This window comes from Bos grunniens, chromosome 12 (genome assembly GCF_055505025.1).
Source record: "Bos grunniens cultivar Pamir isolate PY7600 chromosome 12, Bosgru_T2T1.0, whole genome shotgun sequence".
Lineage (NCBI taxonomy): Eukaryota > Metazoa > Chordata > Mammalia > Artiodactyla > Bovidae > Bos > Bos grunniens.
In genome coordinates this window covers 83,758,853-83,772,197 of record NC_141176.1, presented here as the reverse complement: position 1 = coordinate 83,772,197, position 13,345 = coordinate 83,758,853, and the positions used below count along the sequence as shown (strand labels likewise).

At 45.1% G+C, this 13,345-nt stretch overlaps 1 long non-coding RNA gene across 1 annotated transcript in view; it reads right to left on the bottom strand.

Moving 5' to 3' along the window:
* Positions 1–5,013: 5,013 nt before the first annotated feature.
* LOC147362013 (uncharacterized) overlaps positions 5,014–13,345 on the bottom strand; it is a 137,079-nt gene continuing 128,747 nt past the window's right edge. The window contains exon 4 of the long non-coding RNA XR_015138443.1: positions 5,014–5,778. This is a non-coding gene — a long non-coding RNA (uncharacterized LOC147362013). The remainder of the gene's footprint in view (positions 5,779–13,345) is intronic.

Genomic DNA, 13,345 nt, shown 5'->3' with positions numbered 1-13,345 from the left:
AGACAGGGATCAAGACCATCCCCAGGAAAAAGAAATGCAAAAAATCAAAATGGCTGTCTGAGGAGGTCTTACAGATAGCTGTGAAAAGAAGAGAAGTGAAAAGCAAAGGAGAAAAGGAAAAATACACCCATTTGAATGCAGAGTTTCAAAGAATAGCAAGGAGGCATAAGAAAGCCTTCTTCAGTGATCAGTGCAAAGAAATAGAGGAAAACAATAGAATGGGAAAGACTAGAGATCTCTTCAAGAAAATTAGAGATACCAGGGGAAAATATGCCAGCAAATTTGGAAAACTCAGCAGTGGCCACAGAACTGGAAATGGTCAGTTTTCATTCTAATCCCAAAGAAAGGCAATGCCAAAGAATGCTCAAACTACCGCACAATTGCACTCATCTCACACACTAGTAAAGTAATGCTCAAAATTCTACAAGCCAGGCTTCAGCAATATGTGAACTGTGAACTTCCAGATGTTCAAGCTGGTTTTAGAAAAGGCAGAGGAACCAGAGATCAAATTGCCAACATCCGCTGGATCATGGAAAAAGCAAGAGAGTTCCAGAAAAACATCTATTTCTGCTTTATTGACTATGCCAAAGCCTTTGACTGTGTAGATCACAATAAACTGTGGAAAATTCTGAAAGAGATGGGAATACCAGACCACCTGACCTGCCTCTTGAGAAACCTATATGCAGGTCAGGAAGCAACAGTTAGAACTGGACATGGAACAACAGACTGGTTCCAAATAGGAAAAGGAGTACGTCAAGGCTATATATTGTCACCCTGCTTATTTAACTTATATGACAGTACATCATGAGAAACAAAGGGCTGGAAGAAGCACCAGCTGGAATCAAGATTGCCAGAAGAAATATCAATAACCTCAGATATGCAGATGACACCACCCTTATGGCAGAAAGTGAAGAGGAACTCAAAAGCCTCTTGATGAAAGTGAAAGAGGAGAGTGAAAAAGTTGGCTTAAAGCTCAACATTCAGAAAACGAAGATCATGACATCTGGTCCCATCACTACGTGGGAAATAGATGGAGAATCAGTGGAAACAGTGTCAGACCTAATTTTGGGGGGCTCCAAAATCACTGCAGATGGTTATTGCAGCCATGAAATTAAAAGACGCTTACTCCTTGGAAGGAAAGTTATGACCAACCTAGATAGCATATTCAAAAGCAGAGACATTACTTTGCCAACAAAGGTCCATCTAGTCAAGGCTATGGTTTTTCCAGTGGTCATGTATGGATGTGAGAGTTGGACTGTGAAGAAAGCTGAGCGCCGAAGAACTGATGCTTTTGAACTGTGGTAATGGAGAAGACTCTCAAGAGTCCCTTGGACTGCAAGGAGATCCAACCAGTCCATTCTGAAGGAGATCAGTCCTGGATGTTCTTTGGAAGGACTGATGCTAAAGCTGAAACTCCAGTACTTTGGCCACCTCATGCGAAGAGTTGACTCATTGGAAAAGACTCTGATGCTGGGAGGGATTGAGGGCAAGAGGAGAAGGGGACGACAGAGGGTGAGACGGCTGGATGGCATCACCGACTTGATGGACATGAGTTTGAGTGAACTCCAGGAGTTGGTGATGGACAGGGAGGCCTGGCATGCTGTGATTCATGGGGTCGCAAAGGGTCAGACACGATTGAGCGACTGTACTGAACTTCATGTGCTTAAAAATTTTGTAATTAAAAAAAAATGTGTAATAATAATCTTCTTTTAAAAATAGCATTTTAATATGACCTCAGGTTTAGGTTATTTAGTTACAGATAGATACATATGGAAATGTTTTTAGATACATGTATATTCACAGGTTAGTGTTGTTGCTGTTGTTTGGTTGCTAAGTTGTGTCCCACTCTTTATGACCCCATGGACTATAGCTTGCCAAGGTTGTCTGTCCATGGAGATTTCCCAGGCAAGAATACCAGAGGGCATTGCCATTTCCTCCTCCAGGGGATCTTCCCGACTCGGGATGGAGCCCTCATCTCCTGCACTGGCAGGCAGATTCTTTAGCACTCAGCTACCTGGGAAGCCCACGTGGATTAGTATACACACATATATTTTGTTGCTCTCTCAGCTGGGAAGCCCTGGAAGCAGTGACATGCCAGGAGCAATAAGCATACCTATTAGCTCTATTAGCTTCTAATGCCACCGACCAATGAAAGGAACCAGGATTTCTTGAAGAACTGGCTGATTCCAGGGATGGGAAGGGGATTATATAGGATGAGCTTGGAGCATCTTGTAATGCCAGAAGTCAAGAAGTGCTAAAAATAAATAAATAAATAAATAAAGATGAGTTTATGTAAAAGGAACACCAGAGTCAACCTGAAAGAGCTCCCAATAGCCAAAACTGGAAGAATTTGAGCAAAAAAAATAATTTCATGTTGGATTACAACTCTATGTATAAAATATATATGCATGAATCCATACTGATAGAAATAATCGACTAAATAAATGGGGAAGAAGAGACAGATTTGCCACATAGAAGAATCCTAAATAACTTATATAGATATTCCCCCCTCCAGGAAGTTCAGTGTGGGCTGCACTGAGTGACCTGCTTCCAAGAAATAGAGAAAAGCAAAAGGGGGGAAAAAGTCCAGGGGAGAATCCTGGCAAACACCGCCTGAGCCAGGGGATGAAGGTTGACACCCGCTGTGAGAAGTCACGTTGGTAGCAAGTGACATGTCCCCTTGATCTGATGTGGTGAGAGGGACACCACTCCTCTGCTGTCCCCCTCCCCAAAACCAAAAGCACCCCAGTTATACCGTGAGATAAAAAGAATCAGACAAAGCCAAGAAGAATTGATGCTTTTGAGGGACCATCTACAAAATGCTGCTGCTGCTAAGTCACTTCAGTCGTGTCCGACTCTGTGCGACCCCATAGATGGCAGCCCACCAGGCTCCCCCGTCCCTGGGATTCTCCAAGCAAGAACACTGGAGTGGGTTGCCATTTCTTTCTCCATGGCATAAAAGTGAAAAGTGAAAGTGAAGTCGCTCAGTCGTGTCTGACTCTATGTGACCCCATGGACTGCAGCCTACCAGGCTCCTCTATCCATGGGATATTCCAGGCAAGAGTACTGGAGTGGGATGCCATTGCCTTCTCCGAATACCTGACTCAGATCAGATCAGATCAGTCGCTCAGTCGTGTCCGACCCTTTGCGATCCCATGAATCGCAGCACACCAGGCCTCCCTGTCCATCACCAACTCCCGGAGTTCACTGAGACTCACTTCCATCGAGTCAGTGATGCCATCCAGCCATCTCATCCTCTGTCGTCCCCTTCTCCTCCTGCCCCCAATCCCTCCCAGCATCAAAGTCTTTCCAATGAGTCAACTTTTGCATGAGGTGGCCAAAGTACTGGAGTTTCAGCTTTAGCATCATTCCTTCCAAAGAAATCCCAGGGCTGATCTCCTTCAGAATGGACTGGTTGGATCTCCTTGCAGTCCAAGTCTCAAGTCTCAAGAGTCTTCTCCAACACCACAGTTCAAAAGCATCAATTCTTTGGCACTCAGCCTTCTTCACAGTCCAACTCTCACATCCATACATGACCACTGGAAAAACCATAGCCTTGACTAGATGGACCTTTGTTGGCAAAGTAATGTCTCTGCTTTTGAATATGCTATCTAGGTTGGTCATAACTTTCCTTCCAAGGAGTAAGCGTCTTTTAATTTCATGGCTGCAATCACCATCTGCAGTGATTTTGGAGCCCCCCAAAATTAGGTCTGACACTGTTTCCACTGTTTCCCCATCTATTTGCCATGAAGTGGTGGGACCGGATGCCATGATCTTCGTTTTCTGAATGTTGAGCTTTAAGCCAACTTTTTCACTCTCCCCTTTCACTTTCATCAAGAGGCTTTTGAGTTCCTCTTCACTTTCTGCCATAAGGGTGGTGTCATCTGCATATCTGAGGTTATTGATATTTCTTCTGGCAATCTTGATTCCAGCTTGTGTTTCTTCCAGTCCAGCGTTTCTCATGATGTACTCTGCATATAAGTTAAATAAGCAGGGTGACAATATATAGCCTTGACGTACTCCTTTTCCTATTTGGAACCAGTCTGTTGTTCCATGTCCAGTTCTAACTGTTGCTTCCTGATCTGCATACAAATTTCTCAGGAGGCAGGTCAGGTGGTCTGGTATTCCCATCTCTTTCAGAATTTTCCACAGTTTATTGTGATCCACACAGTCAAAGTCTTTGGCATAGTCAATAAAGCAGAAATAGGTTCCTTTTTGGAACTCTCTTGCTTTTTCCATGATCCAGCGGATGTTGGCAATTTGATCTCTGGTTCCTCTGCCTTTTCTAAAACCAGCTTGAACATCAGGAAGTTCACGGTTCACGTATTGCTGAAGCCTGGCTTGGAGAATTTTGAAAATTACTTTACTAGCGTGTGAGATGAGTGCAACTGTGCGGTAGTTTGAGCATTCTTTGGAATTGCCTTTCTTTGGGATTGGAATGAAAACTGACCATTTCCAGTTCTGTGGCCACTGCTGAGTTTTCCAAATTTGCTGGCATATTGAGTGCAGCACTTTCACAGCAGCATCTTTCAGGATTTGGAATAGTTCAACTGGAATTCCATCACCTCCACTAGGTTTGTTCATAGTGATGCTTTCTAAGGCCCACTTGACTTCACATTCCAGGATGTCTGGCTCTAGGTCAGTGATCACACCATTGTGATTATCTGGGTTGTGAAGATCTTTTTTGTACAGTTCTTCTGTGTATTCTTGCCATCTCTTCTTAATATCTTCTGCTTCTGTTAGGTTCATACCATTTCTGTCTTTTATCAAGCCCATCTTTGCATGAAATGTTCCTTTGGTATCTCTGATTTTCTTGAAGAGATCCCTAGTCTTTCCCATTCTGTTGTTTTTCTCTATTTCTTTGCATTTATCGCTGAAGAAGGCTTTCTTATCTCTTCTTGCTATTCTTTGGAACTCTGCATTCAGATGTTTATATATTTCCTTTTCTCCTTTGCTTTTCGCTTCTCTTCTTTTCACAGCTATTTGTAAGGCCTCCCCAGATAGCCATTTTGCTTTTTTGCATTTCTTTTCTATGGGAATGCTCTTGATCCCTCTCTCCTGTACAATGTCACGAACCTCATCTAGGCCCTTAAATCTATTTCTCATTTCCACTGTATAATCATAAGGGATTTGATTTAGGTCATACCTGAATGGTCTAGTGGTTTTCTCCACTTTCTTCAATTTAAGTCTGAATTTGGCAATAAGGAGTTCATGATCTGAGCCACAGTCAACTTCTGGTCTTGTTTTTGCTGAGTGTATAGAGCTTCTCCATCTTTGGCTGCAAAGAATATAATCAATCTGATTTTGGTGTTGACCATCTGGTGATGTCCATGTGTAGAGTCTTCTCTTGTGTTGTTGGAAGAGGGTGTTTGTTATGACCAGTGCATTTTCTTGGCAAAACTCTATTCGTCTTTGCCCTGCTTCATTCCATATTCCAAGGCAAAATTTGCCTGTTACTCCAGGTGTTTCTTGACTTCCTACCTTTGCATTCCAGTCCCCTATAATGAAAACGACATCTTTTTTGGGTGTTAGTTCTAAAAGGTCTTGTAGGTCTTCATAGAACTGTTCAACTTCAGCTTCTTCAGTGTTACTGGTTGGGGCACAGACTTGGATTACTGTGATATTAAATGGTTTGCCTTGGAAACGAACAGAGACCATTCTGTCATTTTTGAGATTGCATCCAAGTACTGCATTTTGGACTCTTTTGTTGACCATGATGGCCACTCCATTTCTTCTGAGGGATTCCTGCCCGCTAGTACCCCTCAAACTGCCAAGATCCTGAAAAAAACAAAGGAAAGTCAGAAACTGTCAGAGATGGAGGAGGCTCGGGGACGTGATGATTAAATGCAATGCAGAATCCTAGACTGTATCTCCCTCTCCATTTCGCTGTAAATGTAAAACTGCTCTAAAAAACAGTTTAAAATGCAATCAACTTTCCAAAATATGAACTCTTTTATCACATTTATACAAATGGACTTACACATTTAATATTTGTACACATGTACATGTTCTTACACACATAAAACATTTCACACACATACATAAAGCATACATATAAAATGTCCTTTCCAAAAGATCACCACTGGACAGGGTTGTTTCTGCTTCTTTGTTGTTTTCTGTTGTTTACTTTTTGCCCTCTAAAAACAACACTGCAAACAAGCTATGGTGAAATTCATACTTTGCCTGAAACACAATCTTTTATTTCAAAGCATGCCCACTTTTTTTAATATGCTGCCAATCATTTTAGATATTTCCTGCTGCTGCTGCTGCTGCTCAGTCACTTCAGTCGCATCCGACTCTGTGCGACCCCATAGACTGCAGCCCACCAGGCTCCCCCATCCCTGGGATTCTCCAGGCAAGAACACTGGAGTGGGTTGCCAATTCCTTCTCCAATGCATGAAAGTGAAAAGGGAAAGTGAACTTGCTGAGTCGTGTCTGACTCTTCGCGACCCCATGGACTTCAGCCTACCAGGCTCCTCCGCCCATGGGATTTTCCAGGCAAGAGTACTGGAGTGGGTTGCCATTGCCTTCTCCGTTACATATTTCCTCAGTTCAGTTCAGTCGCTCAGTTGTATCCGACTCTTTGCCACCCCATGATACATATTTTGGACCACCTTGCAATTAAATCTCTAACACACACAGTTCAACAACATCCAGGGGGCGTTAAGGGGTGCTCTGACTCCAATTGCAATAAAAATTCACAATACAGCCACAGATGTAGCAGAGAGAGAATTGCCACACCAGCAGGAACTGGAGATAAAAGAGGATTACACATGATGAAATGCAGTAATTGACTAGAAGTCACCGAAAAATACCAGATGGATGTTACTGCTCTATACATCTCTAATGTGCCCGTCGACTTTATTGAGTATCACGAGAGCTTCCCTTTTAGTATTTTCCTGAGTGTAGTTGAAGTTTATTGATATGTTCTTATTGCCCAGTTTAGATGTAACCATAAAAAATACAGTTTGATATATTTGCATCTCCGTAGAAATCTTGGGCTTTGCCGCTTAAAATAAAAGCTCATAGAAATAATTGGCATAATATTTATTCCTCTTCCTCCATTAGACCTTTACACAGAATATGGACAGTAACTGCTCCAGACAGCACTGAAATTGCAGGGTATTTGGGTATTTTCAGGAGTGATTGGCGAATAAAAGATCAGACGTGCAATTCTGGATACTCCCAAGGGACACTTACAAAGGATTTTTATGTCGAAGGTAAAAGAAAACAAATTTATATGCTAAAGTGAGTTGCCATAGGTGGTGTGGTTCCCCATTAGTCATCAAGGATTTATTTCCTATTTAGTTTTCAATCTAGCAAGAGGACGAAAATCACTGTCCATCTGAGCTAGAATATTCATTCTATAAACACAGAAGCCTCAGATCTCAACAAAAGACCTCTCAGCATAATAAGCAACAGCCGTTTCCCTCCACAACAAACAGTTTAGATTAAGCTGGAAATAATGGGTGTGAAAATGCTTGCTTCTCAGAGCAGCGAAGAAAACCCCTCAGTGGGAATTCCAGGTGCATCTCGGATCATATCACCGAAGAGTTAGTATCAACCGCTAAGAAGCTGCTCTAAGGCCCAAGTCAAAGGGCCGTGCAGTTTGATTATATTTTCACAAGCTGAAAGTCAGATTTCACTAGTAAGGAAAACCACAGAATTCTGGACTCTGGCAAGGTGCTTAGAGTCAAGTAAAGCTGACAGAGGAATGTATGGCTGTGCCCTGGCAGCCTGAGGCTTCCCGGAGGAAACGGACAGGGAGCTAACTCCCAGCTGAGGGAGGCTCCTTTCCTTTTCCCCACCCACCCCCTTCTCCAACCCACAGACACCCCAGCCCCCTGGAACCCCCCGCAGGTCCCACCCAACACTATTGTATCCCAGGCTGCACCTTCAGTGTAGAGAGCAATGTGCCAATGCAGATGGCATCTCAACCTGCGCTGCCAGCCTGGCAGCAGGGCTGCTCAGAGGGCTTCATACAGGGACCACCTGTATGGGAACCTCTGCGGGATTCGTCAGAAACCCAGCTTCCTAGGGGCTACACCGCACCCACTGAATCAGGACCTCAGGAATCTCTGCATTTGTAATAAGCTCCCACGGGAAGCTCACCCACAGAAAAGTATAGGCAGCACTGACTTAGAGTTTACAAAGTCAACTCTTCTGCTTCTGGACAGAAGGGAAAGCAAGGAAAGGAAGTGAGGACACCACGTTCCCAGGAGGAAAAATCTTCTAGACATATGGTGCCTAACTCTGTATTTGGCACAGAGTAGGCTTCTGATTGGGCAGGCTTCCCTGGTGGCTCAGATGGTAAAGAATCTGTCTGCAATTCGGGAGACCTGGGTTCAACCCCTGGGATGGGAAGATCCCCTGGAGGAGGGCATGGCAACCTGCTCCACTATTCTTGCCTGGAGAATCCCATGGACAGAAGAGCCTGGCGGGCTACAGTCCATGGGGTCGCAAAGAGTCAGACACGACTGAGCAACTAAAAACAACAATAAGGCTCTCAATAAATCAAATACATGCATGAATAAATAAAGGAAGAAATTCAAATGAATAGAAGACTCCTTTCTTTCTTGTAGGCATCAGTGTATTTTCAAAAATAATGTTGAACATATCTGCAACTACTTCTAATCTATTTGGGGCAAAATTAATTCAAACATGCAAGCAGTTTGCTGTTCTGAAAATGAGATAGCCACAGGTCGGCCTGGAAACGCTGTAGAGCTGGCTGGATTGGAGCAACCAGCCAGGGGGTAAGAAGAACAAAGCAAGAGAGATGAGTTAAAGCCTGGAGCGGCTCAGCTCGCCTGGGGCTGTTTGCACACAGCAAGCCCCAGGTGGGGAATATGTCTTCTTTCTCTCTTTGTTTTCCACCACCTCACGATCTTGACTATGAAACAAGACTCCTCACACATCCATAGGCATATTCCCATTTTGCAACAATACAGAGATAAGAGAGCTACGCTGAGAACAGCAACAGGCCATATGCCATTACTGTTACCGTTGCGCGCTCGTGTACCTTTCCCATCTGGCCCATCTGGTCTGATTCTTTTCCCTGTTTAACCCCAGCTTCCGTATGTACATTTTCAACACGTGATCCAGGTTTCAGTTTGGGACCGGGGGCTGCTGGCGGACAGCAAGCGCAGGAGCAAACACCAGATTTGTTTCTGGTTTTTTGTTTTGTTTTCCCCTATAGGAATCAATGGAGAAGGGAATGGCAACCCACTCCCGTATTCTTGCCTGGGAAATCCCACGGACAGAGGAGCCTGACGGGCTACAGTCCAGGGGGTCACAAAGAGTCGGATATGACTGAGCACATAGGAATCAAAGCACATTCATTCAACAAAAGGGCTGAGCATTGACTTGGGACCAGGCTCTACATTAGGCTCTGGAGGTATCCCAGGGTGTGCCATGCAGTCCTTGCCCTCAAGGAGTCCTCCTTGGTCATGGGAGGTGTTAGGGCCTGAACTGAGTCCCCCTAAAATCCCCAAGTTGAAGTCCTAAGCCCCAGTGCCTCGGAATCTATTTGGAAATAGGGCTTTTAAAAAGGTGATTAAATTAAATTGAGGGCATGGGGCTGGACCCTGATCCAATATGACAGGTGTCCTTATAAGAAGAGGAAATTAGGACACAGACTTGCCAGAGGGAAGACCACGTGAGAACACAGGCTGAAGAAGGAGAGAGGAAGCCAACCCTGCTGACACCTGGGCCTCAGGCCTCCCACCTCCAGAATGGTGAGGCTCCACATCTCCCTTGTTGAAGCACCCTGTCTGTGGTACCTAGTTACCGCGGCTATGGCAAATTCGTACAGGGAAAAGCACATGAGAAACAGCCAGCCTTTCCTTCCATTCCAACTCTGGCTGAATTTGCAAGGCCAGAAACTGAGTAAGGAATTATGCCTTCTCTCCCACATGGCCCTTGCCAAGAACACCAGAGCATCACTGTAACATCCACAGGCACCAAGGGAAGGGCTCCTGGTCTCAGCCAAACCCAACCCTTCCCCTTCACCTCTGTGGAGCAGGAACCAGAGGTGCTGGGTAACTACCCAGCTGGTGTCATAAGCCTGTGTGGAGAATGGAATTGCTCTTTTCAAGGAAGGTTCAGTTCCGGAACAGAAGGCCAAATCTTAGCAGCCCCAGAGCCTGAGGCTTCTGCCAACAGCCTCTCCCATCTCCATTGCAGATGGCGGCACAGAGCATGCCTAGCCTGGCTAGTGAGTAGCTTGACATCACTTACCACAACGACCCTACAAAAGCACGCTTGATGGCTGGATCCACTAATGGGGTCCTCGGGAGAAAATCATCACACATGTGTGGGTTTCAGGTGTCCACTAAAGACAAGATGAGAGAAGAAGCTGCTGTGGCTGTGTGCACTGCCTTCCCCACAGAAGCTTGTCAAAGTGAGCCTAAAGCCACTTGTTGTCAAGCTCCCCAGGGGCACAGAGAGTGAATGGCACACAGGCTGTGGTTCAGATGAATTCAGGTTCAAATATATTTGAGAAGAACACTGAATCTCTCTGACTCTTGAGTCTCCTGACTTGTGAAAGCGGATCGTTAAGAGGCTCTGGAGAGTGTAGACCTTAAGAATCTCAAAAAAGAGAACACTTCTGTGTTCATTTCCTACAGCTGCCATAACGAAGTACCGCAAGCTGATTGGCTAACAACAGAGATGTATGATCTCACAGGCTGGAAGTCTAAAATCAATGTCTCAAGTCTAAGATGCAAGGTCCCTCTGCAGCTCTGGGTAGAATCCTTCTTGGCCTCAGCTGGGTTCTTGTGGGGGCTGTTAACCCTTAGCTTTCCCTGGCTCACAGGTGTACCCCTCTAAACTCTGCCTCCAGCATCACATGGCCTTCTCCCTGTGTGTCTTCACTCCATCTTTTTATAAGAACACCAGTCACATTAGATTAAGTACTATCTACTACCGGTTTAAGAAGTAGATTAAATAGCTGATTAAGTACCAGCACACATGGTTTTTTCAGTAGTCCTGTATGGATGTGAGAGTTGGACTGTTAAGAAAGCTGAGGGCCAAAGAATTGATGCTTTTGAACTGTGGTGTTGGAGAAGACTCTTGAGAGTCCCTTGGGCTGCAAGGAGATCCAACCAGTCCATCCTAAAGGAAATCAGTCCTGAATATTCATTGGAAGGACTGATGTTGAAGCTGAAACTGCAATACTTTGGCTACCTGATGTGAAGAGCTGACTCATTAGAAAAGATCCTAAGGCTGGGAAAGATTGAGGGTGGGAGGAGAAGGGGATGACAGAGGATGAGATGGTTGGATGGCATCACCGACTAGATGGACATGAGTTTGAGTAAGCTCCAGGAGTTGGTGATGGACAGGGAAGCCTGGAGTGCTGCAGTCCACGGGGTCACAAAGAATCGGACACGACTGAGTGACTGACCTGACTAACTACTACACTACTCCAGCACCATCTCATGCAGCTAGTTACATTTGCAATGACCCTACTTCCAAAGAAGTTCCCATTCTGAGGCACAGGAGATGAGGACTTCAACATGTCTTTCTAGGGAACACAAATCAGCCCAGGGCAGCCTATTTCAAACACATCCAGTATGAGGAGATAGACAGAGAAACTGCCCCCTCAGCAGCACACTCATCACGGGACCCTCAGCCAGGATTTCCTGACTCATACAGGGCCAGCATCATGGACAAATAGGAAGAGCATTCACCATGACCAGTGACAGGGGCAGCTTGAACTGAACCCAGGCTGCATTTCATTGTCTTCTCTGCATTCTCCCAGGATGAGACCATAGGAGTTGGTTTAACATCTCCTGGAGGTTTGGAAGGATTCTCTTGGGCAAAGGAAGCCTCTCCATTTCAGAGGTGACTGGACGGCCTTGGCTACTGTACTTGTGGGGCTCACAGTCTAGTGGGGGAGACTGTGCTTTCCCCCCTCTGGTTTCCACCAGTAAACCATACTGCAAGCTCTCCAGGCCTCCTGGTCTACTCCTAAAGTGAAAGTGAAAGTCGCTCAGTCGTGTCCAACTCTTTGCAACTCCAGGGACTATACTGTCCACAGAATTCTCTAGGCCAGCATACTGAAATGGGTAGCCTTTCCCTTCTCCAGGGGATCTTCCCAACCCAGGGATCGAACCCAGGTCTCCCACATTGCAGGCAGATTCTCTACCAGCTGAGTCACAAGGGAAGCCCAATCTATTACTAACCCCTATGGAATAGGCAGAAGGACTTACCTGGTTGGTTTGGTTCAAGCCTCCACTGTGTGGAGCTGAACTCAAAGCTAAACTCAAAGATGTGGGCAGAGGACATCTGCCCACAGAGGGGGATTTGCCTTCTTTCTTCTCCACGTGGCTCACAGAAACAGCCTCTAGTCGAGTGTAGACAGCCTGAAGGCTCTGACTTGCCCCCCCAAGAGGGCTGTCCAAGGGCTCAACCTAGGGAAAAGCAGGCGCCCACCCATCTGGGCACAGACAGCAACCTACACCCTCCAGTCCACATCCCAGCCTCCTTTGGTGATGAAGGTGTTGCTCGCATTTTCCCACTGGAACTCTTTGTATCTTATGTTCCAGTGGATCCAAAACTCAGATGGAGAAGAGGGTGTTGTGTGATAGATTCCCTCACAAATACTGACAGCATCTGAATAGAGGAAACAGGAGAGAAAAAAGTAAGCCAACTCCTAATTATATGGTCATACATTGTGTACTTTGGCACATATCCTGCCTTCAAGGACCTTACAGTCTATCAGGGAAAATAAGACATGATGACACATGGCTTTAATGCTTAATACACCGTGGCACTAAAGAGACAAAGTGCTATAGGACCATCAGAGAGAAAGCCAGACATGAAATCTACACAGAAACCAAATTCCATGGACAGCCAGGCCCCTTTTGTTTGTATTTCCTTGGCAACCTCTAGGCATCTTCCATGACAATGGCACTCAGGATTTAGAACAGTGAAAATGACATTAACTCCATGTTCCCAAATGAACACTGGCACCATTGTGGTTTCTAATTTCACCTTGTTTCTTGGCTGAGACAGAAATTTATGTTTTGATTATTTTCTGATAATTCATGTCATAGTAGCAATAATTATAACTTCTCAGTTGCAGCTTTTTCCTTCCTCGGCTTTTGATCACACAGCTTTAAGAAAATGTTTGCAGCTTTGGAGAACGACAAGAAAATATGGTGCAGAAGTCATAAAACAGGCAACTTCATTGCAACAAACTGGGAGAAAAAGAGGGAGAAGAGAGTTTGAAATAACAGGACAAAGCAGAAGCTAAACGTTGGGAAACTGCAAGGAGCCACAGATAGAATCGTGGCCCTGCCTTCACGTTTTTCATTATTGCTGTAATAAAGGCTGCCTTATGCGG